Here is a 21,021-nt window from a genome sequence, read left to right on the forward strand (position 1 = left end):
GGAGCTGTCTCGGGATCTGGGGATCCCCATGCCTGTGTGTGGGCATGAGAAGCTCACGTCCCGGGCGGCAGCAAAGTGTCTGGATGCGCAGTTTAATCTCCGTCGCTGGAAGCAAGTGGCGGCATGGACGGGTGGGCCCGTCAAGGAAGGAGGCGCGATGGGGTGGGACCCCACAAGGGCGATCTATGTGCCGGATGAGCGGGGTCCACAGGAGCTGACGGCTGCCTCCTCTCCATGGTCGGGACGCGGAAGGCCGGGGCCGCGCGCTACGCCATCGGGACGGGGCCGCCGGGATGCAAGACCTGCGCTTCGGCGCAACGAGGCCGATTGCTTCCGCTGCGGCCATAGGGGCCATTACGCCAAAGATTGCTGGGCCCGCTTCCCGGGTCCGCCGCAGCAGGAGCCCACAACACCGGACAAGCCGACCAAGGAACCTCCGAAACAGGCATGTCGGCACGCACCAGACACTCTGCAAGGCTTTACACCTCACCCACCACCCTTGTTGCGCGATCCTATTGTTGTTGTTAAAGAAAGGCCATCGACGGGGCCTTGTCATTCAGTTACGCAGTGGCGCAAATTGGCACGGAGAGTTGTCGCGGCCGCTACGGGTTCGTCCACTGTGCCGGGGTCCATACAAGGTGTGGACGTGCGCATTTTGGTCGACTCGGGAGCGTCTGCGACTATTATATCGGATGTCATTTTCCATCTGTTGGGCATTCCGCCGGGGGCTGTGCGTCCGGTTTATGGGTCTTGCGTCGCTGCGAACGGGGGTAGTATGGGTATCGTGGGCCAGGTGGATGCTAAGATATCTATAGGGGATGTGTCGGCTTCGGGCGTTGTGTTAATATCGAGATCTTTGGCGGTTCCTTGCTTACTAGGCACGGATTTTTTGGCTAAGATGCCCATTTTGATTAAAATCAATGAGAATTGTATTGAATTGCCGGGGGGCCGTCGAATCTCGTTTCTGCCGTCGCCCTGGGGGCGACCTGCTTCGGCCGTACAGGTGCAGGCGCTGTCCGTCGCATCTGTGGACATCCCACCTGGTTCACAGATGCTTATACCCTTGCGGTATCGGAAGCCCCTGCCCAATCGGCTAGGAGCACAAGGGGTCTTGTTGTCACCATCCGCCACGATAACAACGGGATTGGCGTTAGTTGGGGCACAGACCATCGTCCGGCCGGATCAATTACCGGTTTTACAGGTGCTTAATGCGGGGGTGGAAAACATCCGTGTTCCGGCCGGTACGGTTGTGGCACATGCCACTACGGCGTTTGCGACGCGCGATTGTCCGCATCGCCGAGGAGTGGTCGCTGGTGTTTCCGAGCCAAGGGGTTCGGATAATCGTTGGATCGCTACCTTATGTGATGAAAATTCTTCCCTGTCCGTGGGGCAACGTGATGCGCTGCGTAAATTGTTGCTGACGTATTCGGATGTGTTCAGCTCCGACGATTTGGATTTGGGACGCACATCGTTACTTTCCCATCACATTGAGACGGGCGACGCTGCCCCTATTCGGTTAAATTCGCATCGGATGAGTCCAGCGGAGCGAGAACACGTTCGGGGGGCGGTGGAAGACATGTTGGCTGCGGACATTATATCGCCATCTAACAGCCCATGGGGCGCTCCTGTGGTCTTGGTTAAGAAAAAGGATGGCAACTTGCGATTTTGTGTCGATTTCCGGAAATTGAATAAGATATCGGTGGCAGATGCGTACCCCCTGCCGCGTATGGACGACTCCCTTGACGCATTGTCGGGGGCTAAGTTCTTTTCCACACTGGACCTCTCTTCGGGATTTTGGCAGCTTCCCCTTGACGAGTCCTCACGGGAGAAAACCGCATTCCGTACGCCGCAGGGGTTATTTCAATTCAACTGTCTCCCGATGGGATTGAATGCGGCCCCTGCTACATTTCAAAGATTGATGGAGCTCGTTTTGACGGGGTTGCAGTGGGAGACGTGTCTTATATATTTGGACGATATTATTGTGTTCAGCCGCACATTTGAGGAACATTTAACGCGGCTGGAGACAGTGTTCACGAGGATGCGCTCTGCCAATTTGAAATTCAAACCAAAGAAATGCCACCTACTGCAACGGTCCGTCCGTTATTTGGGGCACATTGTGAGTGCAGAGGGGGTGTCCACGGATCCGGAAAAGACGGCGTGTGTCCGGGATTGGCCGACTCCGGCCTCTGTGGGGGATGTTCGGCGCTTTTTGGGATTTGCCTCGTATTACCGAAGATTTGTGCCGGGGTTTGCGACGATTGCGAGGCCCTTGCATCTCCTTACGGGTAAAGGACGGAAATTTGTTTGGGGAGAGCCGGAAGAGGCGGCCTTTCGGAGTCTGCGTGATCTATTGGCTACGGCCCCGACATTGGATTATCCCGATTTTGATCGCCCTTTCATTCTTGATACGGACGCGAGTGACACAGGTATTGGGGCGGTATTATCACAGTCTAAAGGGGGCGTAGAGCGCGTCGTGGCGTATGGTAGCCGAGTCTTGTCGCCTGCGGAAACACGCTACTGTGTCACTCGTAGAGAACTTTTGGCGGTTGTTTTTTTCCTACGGCAATTTCGACCGTACCTTTACGGTCGTTCTTTTATTGTGCATACGGATCATGCGGCCTTGCAATATGCACTTAAAATGGACCAGCCATCGGGACAGTGGGCACGTTGGTTGGACACGCTGCAGGAATTTTCCTTCCAAATTCAACATCGGAAGGGAGTGCGCCATGCGAACGCTGACGCACTTTCCAGATTACCAGGGCGCGACCCTTGTAAATGTGCGTCGGGGACGCATAGGTGTTCGCCGATTCTGAACCCCCTTCAGCCGCTTACGTTGGCCGTCGGGAAGTCGGATACTCCGATGGAACCGGGACCGACTGATGGGGTTTTGAATCTGCCGCAGTCTGTCTGGATTCGGGAACTGATGATGGACGAGTCGTTGTTGTCCATGCGGAAGCGGTCTATGAGGGACAATGGGAGTCCGAGTTCGGCTGTGGGGCCGCGAACCGCTCTCCGAGATGGTCTGCTTATGTGGCAAGAAAGGTTCCAGGAAAGCTGGCGTGTGGTGGTACCAACGTCCTTGCGATTTGAGTTGATTAGAACTCTCCATTGTGACACACTATTGCATTTAGGGGTGCAGAAGACCTTGTTGACGTTACAACGTCATTATTTTTGGCACGGCATGGCGACAGATGTCGTAGGGCACGTGCGCGCGTGCCCTGAATGCGCCCGGCGTAAGCCGCCTAAACATCCTTACGTGCCGCCTCTCCAGTCGATTCAGGTGTCTCGAGTCAATGAATTGGTGGCACTGGACATATTGGGACCCTTCCCACCATCGGCGAGGGGAAATAAATATTTGCTGGTAGGGGTTGAGTATCTCTCCCGTTGGCCGATGGCCTGGCCGTTGCCCGATCAGTCGGCCGCGGCCATCACCGACGCCTTTTTGTTTGGGTACATTATGGACAAGGGGGCGCCGGAGAGACTCCTCACGGACCAGGGCCGAAATTTCTCTTCTAAATTATTGGCTGAAGTGTGCGCAGGCCTTGGGACTAAGAAGATACGGACATCTCCATACCATCCGCAGACGGATGGTATGGTTGAGCGGCTGAACAGGACATTGTCTGCCATGCTTTGCCATACTGTGAGTGAACAGCAATCGGATTGGGATCTGCACATCCCCGGAGTGCTTTCGGCGTACAGGATGACGCCCCATGCGGCTACAGGGTATTCGCCGTTTTACCTTATGTATGGTCGGGAAAACGTGCCTCCGGTGGATGTGCAATTGGGTACTGGGGTGAAGGGACCTCGTAAACCACTCCCTGAATACATTCAGGACACGGTTCGCCGGGTTACGGAGGCGCGGGAAAACGCCCGCGTGGCTACGGCCAAAGCCCAGGCCCGGAACGAGCGGTATGCTCGGCGGTCTGAGGGGGAGTGCCCCTGGAAGGTGGGAGACCTGGCCTGGCTCCATTGCCCGCAGGTGCGGCCGGGGACCTCTCCTAAATTGCACAAACCTTGGCATGGTCCTGTGCGCCTCATTGAGGTTCCCAATCCACAGTCGGCGCGCGTTCAGTTTGGTTCTCGCCGTTGGTTTGTTCATACGTCGCGGTTGAAACCATATGTTGCTCCCCTACGTGATGCGTCATCTCCCAATGTTGCCTTGCCGGGGTCTGTTGCTGCTGACTCTGACTCTTCCCCGCCTGCGTCCATTGATCTTGCTGGAGCGCCTGTCGTACCTGTTCCAGACAGGCCGACCGTGACACCGCGGGGGAGGAGTGGGCCTGTTCGGAGGGCGCCTGCCAGGGCTGCGGGACCTTCAAGCCCGGCGACCCTTCCGACCCCGCTGCAGGCGCATTCGCGGAATATGACCAAGACTGATTCGTCAGGGACACGAGATGTCGGTGGACTTCCAATCGCAGCAGGGGAATTACCCCCTGTCATTTCTCGTGTTCCATCGCGTCCCCGTTCTACAAGTGGGCCGCCGACCGTCCGGGACGGGCCGGCGACCCGCACTCGTTCCAAATCGCTTACGTTTCGTTGATTGTATGTTGTTATTGTTCTTGTTCTTGCCGTCGTATTTATCGCATGCTTTCGTACGTTCGTCGATGTTACTTGTGTGTTGTTCTTGTTGTTATATTGCATGCTTAGTGTCCTTTAAGGGGGAAGGTCGGTTCACCGCATTACGCTTTGGTGTTGTTCAGCCGAGGTCGGCTGGGTTTTTTCTATGGGGGAGGGTGGTGTAATGCGGGCGAAAGCGACCTTCCGGATGTGACGTCACGAGGAGGCGGAGCCAGGTGACGTGGGTGAAAGGTAGGGGGTCCTTAAGCGGGTAAACCGGAAGGAGAAGTCAGTCGGGGTGTGAATGGGAAGGTGTGGGGCCACGCGGGCGTACGAGCCGAGGGGGCACCGTGAGAAGCGGGAGCCAACCCTGGGAACAGTAGGGAGCTACTGGGAGGTGTAAAGCTGCAGATAGAGATAGGCAGTAAGGCTGTGTGTGAGGAGCAGCGGGGTGGCTGCCAAGAGTCGCAGGAGCGACGAGAAGGCGAGACAGCACGAGGCTGTCAGAGCTGCAGCAGGAACAGCCAAGGGAGCTGTGTGAGAGTACAGCAGCGGAGCTGCTGTGGGGCTGCAAGAGCGACAAGAACAGCAGCGGGGCTGCTGATGTGGACTGGAGTGACATCGGAACCAGCACAGAGAGAATAAGAGAGACAGCCGTGTGGGAACGCAGTACGGACCGAATAAAGGACACTGAGCCAGAGATCGTGGTCAAGTCTTTTATTACACTTTTGCCAAATCGCGCAAACTGCTGACGCCGGCGACTCAACCGCAAGGTCCGCTCCGGCTCACAGTATCATCTGCGCCACCCGGCTTGAGGTCTTTCCCCGTGGTGGCTGACCTCTGGGTGTCAATGCCCCCGTCTCGGTAAACCTGCCTCTCTTCCATCCTGCACACCTGCCCCACCCATCACAACCTCTTCCTGATTACGTCTGCCGTGCTTTCTTAACCTCCACAAGTTGTTTACCCAATCCTGCCCGTCAAGTTTGTAACACGTGTTTTTGTTGAAGTCCATTTCTCTGACGTGCACGATATACCAGGGACAGCCTAGACGTCAAAAGCTCGGCATTGGACTTGGTGAGACGAAAATCTCTAATCAAGTCGTTGAGGTCTTTTGGTTGGGGTAGTATGGGTTTCTCTCCTCAGCTCCACCTCTAAAATTATCATCTGGATCTACGACAGCTTCCTCGCTCTCTGACTTGCTGCTCTCTTCTAAAGACGGCGGCTCTCTCTCTGGAGGTGGGGTTACAGGGAGCTCATGGCAGTGTGGCACCGGGGCGATGGATGAAGGAAGGTCCGGATACGTGATAGCAGGTGCATTCTTGCCAGTCCGACGTTTGGAAGGGTCCACCATGCAGAAGCAGCAGTTGCTTGAGTGGTCAGTGGATTCCCGCCAAATTCTTGGGATAGCGAACTTCATGGCTCTCTTTTCCCCTCTGAACCATCTTACAAAAATACATTTATTTCACCCATGACTAATGTGTAACAGATTCTCGCAACATTTTTCACATATGTTTTCAATAACATTTAAAATTGTAAAACATTTTAAAATGATACACTTTTACAATAAAAAAAAATTCAACAAATTTGATAACATAAAATACCGAGCAACAAGTGTACATCTTACCTTCCAGAGTTTTTTTTTAGCATTGTTCATCGGTGAAATGAGGTGCCCAGGGTTTGTCTTGATCCCTAACAGGCATGCCGAAATATGCCTTGTAGGCCTCACACAAATTGGGGGCACACACGAAATTGATTTTGCCAAGACGAGGGTACTCTGCAAGCCCACTGGCTATCAGCAAAGATTTGTTCATGAAGCCATCCAGATATATAAACACAGACAATTTCAGCCGAGAAGATGGGTACAAACTGAGCAATCATTGGAAGCACATTATTAACCAGTTTAGGTCATAACTGGCTGTGATGTTCCCTTCCTACCTATCTATGTTAGCAGTTACATTCACTAACACAGCCACCGTTAGCTGTATAAATACATGGCGGCCTGCCATCCTTGTCCACCTCCACGTGGCGATGCTCTTGCCGAGTTCTCTCCGAGCTTACATTTACAAGCACATTTCTTACATTGACACGCTAATCTCTCAAAATACAATGGCCACCCCCACAGCTTCGTTTGTAAATGGCGGCTGGCAATCCTGCTCCACCTCCATGCGGCGATGGCTTTTTCTGAGCTCTCTCCGAGCTTACATTTACGAGAAAATGTCTTACATTGACATGCTAATCTCTCACAATACAATGGCCACCCGCACAGCTTAGTTTGCCAAGATTTACCCGATCTTACATTTACATGCAAATTTCATCTCTAGCCCCTCCCACTGACCCTTGGGCTACACCCACCCCACACCTTTATAACTCCTTACCTTAGCAGCGCTGTCCCCATATATTCTCAGCAGTTCTCCCGCGATTTGTCTCACCTGATGACGATTGCTTGTGTTGCGATCGAAACGTCGTGATATCGTTATTATTTTTTATTATTTTATCTATCTACATGGCTTTACCGAAAGACCCAAGAACAGGAAATAACACTTACTACCCAGGAACAAAAAAGAATTGCTACACAGTGTTATCATTCCTGCAAGGGTATACAGTGTCACATTAAGAGAACGGAATGTACGTAGACCATACACATTGACACATCAGTTTAATATCACATAAAAAAGCCCCACACCATAATTATTTATTTTTCAATAAATTAATAGAGATACACATTTCAAACATTTCAAGAGAGGCGATTTGCACTGCAGGGAATTATATTTGCAATACTGCAGTTGCTTTTGTTAGAATGTTTTATTTGTTTTGCTTTTTTCATTTTGGGTGACCCAGGTCACTTGTAAACGAGACTCTTTCCGGTCTGCTCAGTTCTCAACTGGTCAAGTAAAATAAACCTGAAACTTGAACTTGCTGTATTTAAGGCAGCATTGTGGTGCATTGGATACACTTGTTCCTCACAGCAGGAAGTGCCTAGGTTTGATTCTTTACTTGGTTTCCTTTCTGTTTTTTCCACTGTTCTGCATGGCTTTCCTCTGGGTTGTCCAATTTCCTCCCATAGCTCAAACAACGTACAACGTAACCGGTCTTCTTGGTTCTTTCGACAGCCCTGTTCTTCGCATGAGGATGGCTGCTTGCGTTGTGGCCGAAACGTCGTGAGAATTGTATTTTATTATGTTTTATTTTTTATTATTTTATTATTTCCCTTCTACGTGACTTTACCGAAAGAACCAAGAAGATGAATCCCTGCAGTCACGAAATATTTAAATCGAAACGTAAATATCCCAACGCTGAAATATGGCCGGCAATAACTCAAGTGGGATGACACATTGCTTCCTGCAAAAACTGATAACAACTTGGCAGGATTCTCTTGAAATCGCGTCATGCGACTCAATGTGGATTTGGTAGGAGAACAAGGACAATAATAATGGATAAGGTATATTGTTCAGGCAGTTTAAATAAATGAAGCCAATGGCCCATTATAGCCACACAATAATTGTCTATGCTGCTGGAGACGGCCAGAATGATACATTGTGTGTATACAGATATGCAAAAGTTAGTCAAAAATATTGAATATGGGAGATTTAACAGTTTGGAAATTCACACCAACTAAAGGATATTTTATTTTTCATCATCATCATCATCATCACGTGTTAATGCCATCCTATTACATGACGTTCCAAACTGTTCTCACGTATTAACAAGCCTTGGATAATGTTTCTGGTGCAAGGATTGGATATTCTACAATTCCAGGGCCCAAAAGACAACCAATTGTGATTACCGCTTCATTGGCTCGAAAGGGATGGTGAGTTGAGTCATTTTCTTCGTGGCATTTGAGCTTTAGACGGACTGTGAGATGAACTCCTAACCACATCACCATCCGGATGAATACCTAATTTATTGGCCCATGCAGGGTGATACATTAATGCTATCAATAGATTGCTTTGGCTTTTACAAATGCTACCAAAACACTTTGACAACCAATAATTAACAGCAGTGACTGAGCTGTTCCCCCCACTGTGCAGCAATGAGCCCATTGACCCGAGTTCGATTTCTCACGCCAAAACTAACAATGTTGGTGAAAGATATTTCAGCCGGTCCTGGGCCTAGTCTATGATTGACAAGGTGTGGTGAGGCCTTCATCAAGAAATGTATTCACAAATAGCTGTATATAATCATAATTTTTTTTCTTTCACTTAGCAATATGTTTAGGCACTCAATGCCAATGTCGAGGTGTTGCTAGCTACAGAAGGCTTCAGGAGAGACTTTGTGCACTTTTGTTACTTCTCATCCATTGGAGGAGCGCAGACTACAACTGTAGTGACTAATCCCATATCTGCATTTGCCATAAATATGCTAAATTCCTCTGTTGATATGCAAATTACTTTGTCAAGGCGCCCTTTCTCCTCTAACCCAGCTTAAATATACGTTGCCAAGCTTGGTGGTGTTCATTCAGACGCTGTCTTTCCGACAGACTTGTTCTTCACCTGAATTTTATTGTATTACGCGGCTTGCGTTGTGGCCGAAACGTCGTGAGAATTGTTTTGTATTACGTTGTATTTTTTTAAAATTATTTCTCTTCTACGTGACTTTACCGAAAGAACCAAGAAGAAGACTACAACTGGTTAACTATTCCGTCCGTAGCTTGGGTTTCATGGCCATAGTCGCACTGTGGGCTCGTCTTAAATTTTTCATTCATCACGAGATGTGCTCATCGGCCTGTTGGTGTTTTGATGCCGTTGATGGTTATGTTGCTGTCTTCGAGGAATTCTAGATTTGAAGCTTTCGTGACTGCAAGGATTCATACTCTTAGGTTTTTTCGGTAAAGTCACGTAAGTAAAAATAAAAAATAAAATAAAAATAATAGAAATAATAATAGAAATAAAATTAGAAATCACGACGTTTCGGAGGCAACATAAGTCCCCGTCATCAGGTGGGACCGTCACAGCTAGATTTACTGTATCAAGTGAGGCAAAATTCAAATTTTTCGAGGAATGTCACGTGGTTAATGCACGTGTGTATACGTTAGAGCACAACTGTACAACGCAGTACTTGGTCATACACGTCTGTAACATTGTTTACACTGTATACATTCTAACTGATGCGGAACACGTTCCTTCGGAGTGGGCAGGTAGTAACTTGGTTCAACCAATCAGGGAGCGTACATGTTTTTGGAGGGGCGCATCTCTGGTTGGCTGCTGGCTCGCGGTCACGTGACGCACTTCAACCAATCCGAGAGCGTACGTGTTTGGGAGGGGCTATGCACGACAGACAGACAGACAAATAATCCCTGGTGGGCAGTGTGGAACTGTTGTTCCTACCTGTATTAGATATCAGTATCTGTATATACAGGGCAATGCGTGTGCTATCACTGAGGTGGCTTGGCTCTGTTCAACGATCAACTTTGTCTTCTCTCACAAGAGAATCATTAAACAATGATAATTTACATCCCTGTGTCTATCTTGGTATACTCTATACCATTCTGGCGAGACAGCTTGGGCAAAGGTGGGGGAATATCCCCACGTCACCTGCCGTCGACTAACTGTACCTGAACTATAATGATGATTTTATTAATTTACACGTATTTGTATATCATTCTATACACTTGGATGGAAATTGTTAAATGTGATTGCATCTCAAAGCACCGTACGACCCACACACACACACCACAATTATGGGAACATAAGAAGAGGTTTTATACCCTTTCTGGCAATCAAACAGGAGGTGTTGAGATGTCCAAACAGCAAATAGATTTATTTTGCAAGGCATCAAGTCTGCATTAACCACGCGTACTAAAACATACATACATACAAACATTCTTTGATAATATATTAATTGTCTTTGAAACAGATGGGCCTACACCAATGCATCGACGGCGGCATGTTTGTTGGTATGTTTTGCCACTAGTACGTGTGGCTAATGCAGACTTGATGCCTTGCAAAAGGCATCTATTTGGTGATTAGACATCTCAACATCTCCTGTTTGAATACCAGAATGGGTATAAAACCTTTTCTTATATATATTTTAAAATAATTGTTGATACCGGCAAATAGGTCCCCATAGATACACACACCAAGATGAGCCACTGGGTAATGATAGGGGAGAAAAAAAAAGCATGAACAAAAAAAATCTACAACAATTAAAATGAAGTTTTTAATCCTCAGATTTGCAATCAGTGAAATGAACTCGCAAACAAAGTAAAATTCGACGATTTCTTTATTTTGTGCAGTCATATGTAACCAGATGGACACCGGGAATTAATTTGAGAGTACAGTGTTAATCACGGGTTTGGATAAAATCCAGGCACAGGACCTCATCACTGTGGGTTCTGTATTGTGTTATCATTCAAAAAAACATGCTTTTAGGTAATTTCGATAATTTTGCTGCTATACATTTCCACATGATAAGCCACTTCGTTGCTTCTGAACAATAAGCTCTATGGCTCAGGAGGCTTCACCTGGTAAAAATAATAATAATTTCGTTTTATTTGTCTACATTTGAATGTGATTTGTTTACATTTCCTACACTTTGCACTGCTATCATGTTTTGTATTGTTTGTTGTAGTAACGATCTGACTAGCTCCCATTGGACATCAGTGAAAAATAGATTTATGGCTCATCGTATTCCTCCAGTATGAATAAACATTCTGATTCTGAAGAGAGAGAGAGAGAAAAAAAAGTCTCAACCCCTTGAGTCAGGAGGCCACCTCACAGAATAATTCATTTATCAGCACTTGCCAGCATTGGGAGATCAGCAGTCAATTATTAAAATATGCAGCCCGTGACAGGTGAAAACCAACAATCGTAGGGCAGGCGGAGCAAACTCTCATGACCAATCACTCCTTGGGGGATGTTTTTTTCTTCTTCTAGGTGAATCCATGGTATGCAATGCCTCACCCCACGCAAATCTAATTGCAGTGCTCGCCGCGGAACCTTTGTACCTACGAGGGTCTTATTACATTTTTTCAAAAGCTTTTAAAGTAATTTACTAGTGTCTAGAATGTGAAAAGCAAACGTTTAATAATCTCGGAAGGTCACACAGTGTCCACAGGAGCGCCCTTATTGCTTTCTGTCTGTCTATTTTTTCTTTCAATCAGAAGCAGCTCACCATGATGTTTAATCATCACTCCTGGCAATGCCTATGCACCGACTTCGCGTCGCACGGCTGTGCGGGGAATCCAATCTTGTGGCTCCGGCGCTGGAGAATTAAGAAGCATTTGCAGGATTTTTTTTAACAGAAGGCACCATGGGAAAGGGGGGCTGTTGGAAAATCTATTTCCGGTGGAGTGTTACAGATTGTGCACGTGCCCGAAGGAACGCCCGTTTACCTGACTGCCCTGATCTCTCGTGATTCATAATAAATTTAAAGTTCCACGTTCGTTCAATGGTCTAAATACAGAGCATTTGTGGATATATGCCCCGCATACTTGGTCTTTGGCCAAATGTCCCAGTGCCTGGATTACTGTTTTGTATTTTTAATCATTCAAATTTTTTTTATTATAAAAAAAAAATGTCATGCAAACATTCGACTATGCACATGAACATTGGTGGTATTGAGCCCTTGGTTATATGTTCATATTGCGATGGCGAGGACTGCATGGGTGGCGCTGTGGTTATAAAACTCACAAATCAGAAGGTTAGAAGTTCAAATCTCGTTGAGAGGTTTGCTTAGCCAATTCACCATTCCATGTAAAGATGAATCAGCGCCATAGGAATGATGAATTACCACTGGAAGTGGGAAATATATTCCTTAGAGAGGACCATACAGCACTCTCAAATACATTTGGCATGCCAAACAATAAGAAAAATACACACTTCAGTTGCTTATGTGACTGCAAGATGCCCTTGCAGTAACAAAGTGATGGAAATATATAATTTACAGGTTATTTAAAAGTGGAAGGCTTGATCATGTGGCCATGGGCCGTATAAAATTAAGTAGCGGGCCGCGTTCGGCCCACGAGTTGAAGGGGTGAAGCTTCTCTCCCGAATTTTGGAACATGGTTGCCAAGTCACGTGCTGGGTTCCCTTAATTAAGCGCCTTCATTCCCCCCCCCATCGCTCCTTGTTCTGCCACCACCATAATCACCATCGTAATTGTTCAATGCACCTGATTGAATTTACGCTCAACTCAAAATGCCACATATTGATGTAAAAGTTCCTTTGCTTCCGAAACCTCACGTCGTCGATAACCCGGCGAGCGATCACAACGAGCGGCGCTCGCAAGGCCAGCGGAAGGAAGCTGCAGCCAGAACCGGCCCTAGACCTTTGGGGGCCCTAAGCAAAATTTGGTTGGAGGCCCCTTTGATGTATGCATTTTTTCACCCACTCGCTAGCAGTGACTCTAGGGGACCCTCTGCTGGCCACGGGGCCCTTTGCAATTGCAAGGGTCGCTTAGTGGCTGGGCCGGCTCTGGGTGCAGCCATCGCCTCTCTCGTGCCGCTCGATCGCCGACAAACCGAACGCCCGCACGCTTGGCAGCGCTTGCGTCTCGCGCGCTACGCCCGAGGCTTGGCTACCCACGTGGGAAAGTGCAACGGGGCAATTACCAGAGCAATTTGTGTGGGGGGGGGGGGGCGACACTCGAAGTGCCACCAGGCATTTAGGTCGTTGTAATTGCGCGTCCAAAATGATCTCTGAATGGACATATCCATTTCCCCTGGCTCGCGATGTGGCCGTTCTAAAAGGGGTCGTTGATTGTTAGGCAAGCTTGCAACAGGGTGGTGGGGTTGTCGTGGAGGAGCAGAGTGGAATATGGGTGTGCGGGCAAGGCTATTGGAATTCAGTTTTACGAGCCGGTTCTAACATACGATGGTATCTGTAAGTGCGATACTGTCACGAGAGGGTAAATGTACGTAAAATAATGTATTGTTAATGCGCACCAGCTCAATCAAACAATTGTTTAGTGCTTACTTCTGCTGCCAGGCCACATTCCCATGTCTTGTGGCCAATCTCTCTGCGGAATTACCACTTTTGACTTGCCACAAAGTGGTTACGATTTCATTTCATACGCAGGCTTTCACGACCAATATTATGAAAAATACAGGGGGTTTTAAATAAATGGACCCAAATTCAAAGCAGTATATTTCACGATGGCAACATGTTACAATTACACACCAAGTTACAAACGGTTTAATGAGTTCTCCAGTTTTACTAACCATTTTACAAGTGCTCTATGTGCCCTCCACCTGCTGTAGGGACAACATCGAGACAATAGTTTAATTCGTCCCAAACGCCTCTCAAAGTGTCTTCTTCCACTGAAGTCACCGCTGCCGTGATTCTGTTTTTGAGTTCATCCAGATTAGTCGCTAACGGTGGCACAAAAACACGGTCTTTGACGTATCCCCACAAGAAAAGGCCGCAGGGTGCGATGATGTCTGGGGATCTTGGGGGCCAAGAGTGTAGCGCCAAGTCTTGGGGTCCCGTGCTACCTATCCAACGTTGAGGCAGCGTGTCTTGCGAATGGCTGAGGCTAGGGGCTGTTTGTGCACTGGGACAGACATCTAGCGGTAATCATTTGAAACTCGATGCCACGCCCTTTCAAGTGGTAAGAGTTTCATTCATGGGCGGTTCGTGGTTGCAAAGATATACACTCTGTAAGTGTTGTATTTTGGATTTGATCATCGTGTAAACAAGCTTTTTGTGAGCCTTCCTCCACCCTGCACAGTCTATTAATAAAAGTCTCACATGAATCAAACGTGCCAAACGTATTACAGCTTCAGCAGCATCACCACCGGTGTTGTTGCTGGAGAGGAATCTCACAACATTTACGTGGGTATGACGTATCAATGGAGATTATCTCCAACATTCTCAGGTTAACAGGCACGAGCTCAGATCTCGACTACGAATAGACGATTAGGATGAAAGTTGGTTCTTTGACCAGGATTTTGACTTTCAACTTTTCAAATGCAAGTCAAGCCCTCTAGCCAAAGCACAAGCCAGCCCAATAAGGATGCAATCGTGAATACCAGAGATATAAATCATAACACATTTCAAAATGAAACGTAATGATGAGTGGTGGGATTTTTCAGTGGAGTATTCAACAATCGGCTGTCCACCACCTCTTGTACAGCACGCTAGCCGATCGACAAAAAACCCCAATTGCCTGTCTTAATTGTGCCTCGCTGCAACTGCATTAAAGTATATTTCACACACTTGCAGTGTTCATCTCAGTGGAGTCCTGAAACCGGTGGTGGACAATCCACATTCGTATGGTTTGGTCCCGTCTTTCATTGGGTTGACCCACAAAGTGGTCCCAGTTGTACTGAAAGCAGAAAAAGTATGGCCTAAGTCACCCCCCCAACTGGGAATTGTGCTCTCAATCTTCCGCCCGCTGATAAAGCACTGCTCCACAAGCACCACCCGTCCGGAATTGGTAATTAACACGCGATAGAACATTATTCCTCAATGGCATATATAAAATAGGAATTTAAACTGAGGAAGGGAGAGAGTGGTAGAGTAAAGGTCACAGCCCATATTGGCATGTTTCGCTGTCGTGACAAATACATCTTTGTAACAAGACTGATTGTTAAATTGCTTTGCGTTTCTTTGGGGATCACAGCTTGGTGCAGTACGCTCAGGTTAATTACACATTTCACCAATTAACTTTTCATCTGAGAACATTGCATTGTAATTGCGAGTAATTAAAGCTGTGTTTGCATAACACAGTTTTAATTTAATTTGTTACAGCCCCTTCAGATCAATTGTTAACCGTTTGCAGATCTAAAATTGGAGCATATGCTCTGCTCTCACTAAACATGTTAGCTGTAATTGAAGCCAAACTTTAAGAAATTATTTTCAATGCAAATGCGAATGAAATAATGGATATTTAATGCGAATGAGCGCGCGAGCCGTGCGTCCCCAATTAAGGATAATAAAATCATTTTGCAAACCGTTCGTAATGACTTCAGTTTGTAAATCTTAGCTGCAGACGAAGGGCACTGAGCCAGTGAGTGTGACAAGTGGGATCCACTGACTGCAGCAGTGCGATCATGTGATCCACCAAATGCCCCCTTTGCCTGCTGAGGCGGGAGAGGGGATATTAAAGACCCTGTGATGTTGTTAACAAGAGCAAGGCATTGCGTGCCACCCAACATTTCAAATCCCCCCCCATAAATAAATGTTAAACAATTCAATATGCCCTGCAAGTTCAAATCCCGGGTGTGAGTTCGCTCAGCCTGTGAACTCTGTGTGGTTGATAAAATAAGTACCACTTTGTGTTGAAGGTCAACAAATCGTTGTCCCATGGAGAGAATGGCGTCTGCCATAAGAAGAAGGCAGAATTCCCACTACTGGATCAGAGCTGCCAATAGATATGAGCACTGCCTCACATTTCGTGCTGGAAATGCCTAGACTTGACTCGTGTTTAGTGCATATGCAAAAAACAAACATTTTCGTAGAGAAAATAGGTAACCGCCATCATCATTGTATGGAGCAATGAATCAGCTCACGTGCATAGTCCAGATGGAGGGTTACAACGCAGGATCGCAAGCGATGGCAGTGACTTGGGAAAGCCCGCAGCTAGCAATGTATTGAACATGGCCGACGATGATGATGATTATTCCTATGATGAGACAATTATAGTGAGAGAAAAAAATATAGGAGGCCGACGTTTTCAGGCAATGTTGATTCTTTACTTTGAATGCGTCGGTGTCTAAAGTGTTTGCCCATCATATATATATACAATATATGTTTATTTCATGAAGGCAAACATGCAAATCGTTCTCCTGCTAAATTGAGCATCGGATGGTGTTCATTTGTTTACACTGGAAGCCCTCTCCGAGCCAACGGCGGGATTCCACATTTCCGCGGCGTAGCGGTGAGCGCACGCCGGATTTGCAATCGACAGTTCGCCGGTTCGATTCGCTCTCCTGTCACGCCTCTGTGCGCCGCAGCGGAATAAACGGGTACACGACGGGTCCGTCGATGGGCAAGGACCGTGTGCAACGGGTTTAAAGTCTTGGGTAACCCCCACGTCTTCCAAGCAGGAGGCGTGAGCAGGCGATTTGCGGAGCTGCGTCCTGAATGATGAGGGCGCTCTTGGAAAAGGACGTCCACTGTTGAGCCCCCACGGGGAGCCGTGTTCGTGCTATCAGCCTGAGCACTGTTAATGACGTCAGCGGTGAGATTTCATCAGTCTGAGATCGTACATCAATGCCAACAGATTTCACTTGGGTTTTATTTTTCATTTGTGCACACATGTGCGTGTCGCGTGTAATTCCCATACATATACACACACACATTCACACATTCAGTATATGAAAATGACACGTAGTATACACACGTAACACAAAACACAATGCATTTATAAACATATACACAGTCAAATTAAATAAGTGTATAGGGTTAAAGGACAATAAAATTAGTTATTTTTCTCACCGATATAGAAAAAGAAAACAAACTCGGTAAAAATAATGTATATCCTAAATATATAAAGACCAGCTTGAGCTCAACATTAAACGTTTCCTTGCCAGGCAGAAAAAAAGAAAATCACTTAAAAATAACGTTACATTCAACTTGTATATGATAGCAGAATAATTTAATTTACTATACAAATATACAAGAGACAAATAATTTGAATTTCTTCATGCACTGTTCGAAGAAGTGCTGTTAAGACCGACGTGGGATACGAGGGGATGTTGGGGCCAGAAAATGCGCGGTTGTTGATCGAAATAATCCCACATCAGCTGCTCTGCTTAGCCTTGGTGGGTGCTGTGGTCAGAGACCATGAGTCACAATCAAAGAGCATGAGCAGTCGATTCAGTCCATCATCCCCTCAAGGTCGATACTACGAGGACCGCAGTTCTCCAATGTATTCTTCCACTTGTACAACATGTCGTTCGGCATGATGTCCGACGTTTCGCTCAAAGTGCTAGGAGCTTCTTCAGGAAAATTAATTTCGGTGAAGTCTGCCATTTTGCTCCACGTGCCGGGAGCTTCTTCGGGAACTGAGTCAGTATTCATTTATTTTCTCCCATCACACTTAACAGCAGATAGCGGCCACAATCTGAAAACACATTGGAGAGCTGCATATCACAACGGTGCACAGTCGTAAGAAGGGTACCACTTTGTGGGAAGTCAACAGTGGTCATTTTAACGAAGAAGAGTGGCTCCCGGCATGGGAACGAGGAATTTCCACTGCTGGCTGAGTGCCGCCAAGGGAGATAAACGCAGCCAAACCCTTATTGGAGTAAAGGTGCAATTTCTTTGTTTTAATCATCTCAGGCCTAGTCCACCTAGGAGAGGCCTGTGATAGATACAGATACCAATTGCTACTGGTATTTTGCTTGGCAAAGGGTGAACCCAGGTGACCAGAGATACGTGAAGCACATGAACTACTATGCTAATTCTCTGCATTGTACACTGCACTCTACGCACACGCAGATAAGGGTTGCCGATGCAGCCACGTAAATGACAGTGACAAGCGCTGTTAGTGAGCATCTATTAGGGGGGGGGGGGCATGACACGTTGAGGCGGTTGTACGGCTATAGTACTGTGCTCGGCCACCTTTGTCTCTCCAGTGCAGATATCTGTCATTCCAACAGGCACCATTGGGGACTGTGGGTTCAGGTCAGGTGAGTAATGGGTTCCGTTTCAGGTTTTCTCGTGAATAAATCTCCGTGGCCTCCTGGGAGGCAGCAACCTGGTTCATTAGGCATCGCCACCGCTTCAAATTGCATTCTTAATCCATTGATCACCTGCTCATGTCACCTGCAATTGCAAAACCCGGCACGGAGCTCACTGACCACCTGAACTGGAGTCACGGAATGCCACTCTCAGGCACTCATTTAATACTGAGTTGACTTCGAGGAGGCACAGGAGGTCCAGAACAAGTTCATATTCCATGACTGCGAATTGAACCCCTGTTGCTGGAGTTGTCGCACTATGTGCTAACCACATACACAGATATATATACGCGCACACATTTAATCTGTATATACTCCCACAGTGGCTAGATTACACTCACACATACTTGTATGCCACCATGGCATAGTTATTGACCGACCGTATAAAACTGATACAATGAGATGCATATTGGAAACTCGGTGCACAATAGCCTCGTTTGCATCGATAAAGATTTGACAAGTTTAAATGGTCATTTAATTCTGCACCGAAGTGATTTTTGTTAATTCTGACATCGATTGATCACTGACACTGAAGCCTCTGCTGCCTTGTGCCAAGTTTCGTATTGCTCCTCCGTTTAAAAAAAAATGTAATCATTCACGAAACTGTTAACATTGAAATATAAAAGTATTGCCCAGCCATAGTGTATGACTTTATACGTAAGTATATATACAAAGATATGCACGGGGCTTGTGCCATAAGCAGTACCTTATGTGAAACATTTAAGCCAACAGTGTACAGTTTCAAGCACAACAACAGTAAATTCCATTAAATGAAATAAAACATGCAAATGCAATTCTTTCTGCTGCAGATATTAAACAAACACGTGACAAAACAAAAACTCTTCGTTTCGTTAGCTACACACTTAGGCTGTGCAATAAGCTTTCTTAAGTGCTATCTGACACGCTGGCGCTGCCAAAATAAGCTGTGTTCCTGAATGTCCATTTAAAGTCTTTTTCTCAACAAGAAGGTTTCAAAACTCATGTTAGAGAGCCTTGTTCATTGAGCCTAGGTGTGTAAGCTACAAAAGCTGTTTGTCGTTGTATTGTGTCTTCTCTCACGTTGCGTGTTCCACTTACATCGTAACAAGTCCACAACGGACAAACCTCCCAATTATGACGCACGGCAGATCTTCCGAGCATTGTGATAAATGATTGCACTGGGGATATACTGCCACAGTGGACAGATAGTAAACCTTCGTTATGGGTAAAACTGAACCACGCTGCAAGTCTCCGAACAGCCAGACTCGTTCTGTTCCAGGGCAAAACGGAGTCGACAAAGTCTGTGCAAGTCCGAGGCTTTTGTTTGGGAAATGTGCACAATCACACCGTGCGCGCGCGCGCGTGTGTGTGTGTGTTCTAGAAGCGATCAACAATTAATTTTTTGATGAACCTCACAATTAAAGTATGTTGAAAACGTTCTCCAGACAAAATGCCATTTTATGTCCAAGTCCCATTCACCGCCGTCATACGAAATGTTGTTATTTTATTTCATTTGTTGTTGGAGAAATGTCAGCAATCGTGAATGCGTCCCGTTTTCTCTCGCTAGCATGCTGGAGGATGGCTAATTAAATAATACACGTTTCACGGCTACAATTTAAAATTAAATCACCTACTTATCGTTGCACTGCCAAAGATGTACACTTATCGCAAACCCTATATGGGGGGGGGGGTGGAGGGGTGGTAAATCCAGTGAATCCACATTTCCGTTGTTTCTCTCTTGCACGACTTTTGATTCCAATGCCTGCTTGCCCATGGCCAGTAATCTACAATGGAAGTCTGTAGATCCAGCTGCTTTGTTGAAGGAGCGCAGACTACAATGTTTACATTTATGGGAAATCGTTTGGGTTGCATTGCCAAAATCGCACGACCGTGGCCTGCCATAAATCTTTCATTCATGATGGGAATGTGCACATCGGCCTGTCGATGTGCACATGTGATTCATGGTTCCACCACCAGTGTCGTCGAGGGAATGTCAAAGCCAGGAAATGGGTCTCGAATGAGCTGCATATTCAGGACGTCCACGTTGTTCCACTGTTAAACAGCATTCTTCCGGATCTGGCTGATATATACTGATAATAACAGAGTCGTTATAACCAGTGGAAACAAACTACATGGAGTTGTGGCCGAGCTTAATAAAAAAAACGCTGTTAGGTGGGGTTCAAGGTAAATCTGAGCAGAAGAAACGTCATGCACAACTTTGATAGCCAACTGGAGATACCTGTTGGGATGTCACACCTGGGAAAATGTATTTGATTATTTATACCCAGGGAAGTTATTAAAGGTGAAACGGGACCAAAGTGATGAAATAAAGAGGCAGAAGGTGTGATTTGCGGGAATTTAACTTCACAATGAGAAGCAAGAACAGCAATGAGCCTAAAAATGTATTTTAATCGGTGATTATTACGTGCTACGACAAATGAAACATGGACATTGACAAAGACACTGAGACCAAACCTGAAAAGTGTACAAATAAGCATGGAGAGGTGCATGCTGGGAATCACACTCTTAGATTGAAAGAGGAACTCACGGAAAAATACTTAAGCTATAGACATAAAATTTACCTTTAGGTAAAATAAGCGGGTGTGGGCAGGGAATGCAACTGATGATAAAAAAAAGAACGCAATGTATGAAGTGAACAGTATTTCCCGCACATAAATGACCGTGGCTCTGAGATCACGGAGCTGAAAGGGGAAAATGGCCGGCGGCCGAGACTAAGAACGGAGCGGCAGCGACACGGCCCGGGAGGACGTCCACGGCGGAGGCGGAGCGATGAAGTCAGCTCGTTCGCGGGTGCCAGATGGATTGTCACATCGTGGGGACCACAGGTGATGGCGACGTCT

At 46.8% G+C, this 21,021-nt stretch overlaps 1 protein-coding gene across 2 annotated transcripts in view; it reads right to left on the minus strand.

Moving 5' to 3' along the window:
• Positions 1-16,710: 16,710 nt before the first annotated feature.
• Positions 16,711-21,021, minus strand: part of LOC144724529 (corticotropin-releasing factor receptor 2-like) — a 101,126-nt gene continuing 96,815 nt past the window's right edge. For both annotated transcript variants that reach the window (XM_078603753.1, XM_078603752.1), the window contains exon 13: positions 16,711-21,021. This exon is cut by the window's right edge and continues 1,299 nt beyond it. The gene's annotated coding sequence lies outside the window, so the exon portion shown is untranslated.

This window comes from Lampetra planeri, chromosome 21 (assembly GCF_965212315.1).
Source record: "Lampetra planeri chromosome 21, kcLamPlan1.2.h2, whole genome shotgun sequence".
Lineage (NCBI taxonomy): Eukaryota > Metazoa > Chordata > Hyperoartia > Petromyzontiformes > Petromyzontidae > Lampetra > Lampetra planeri.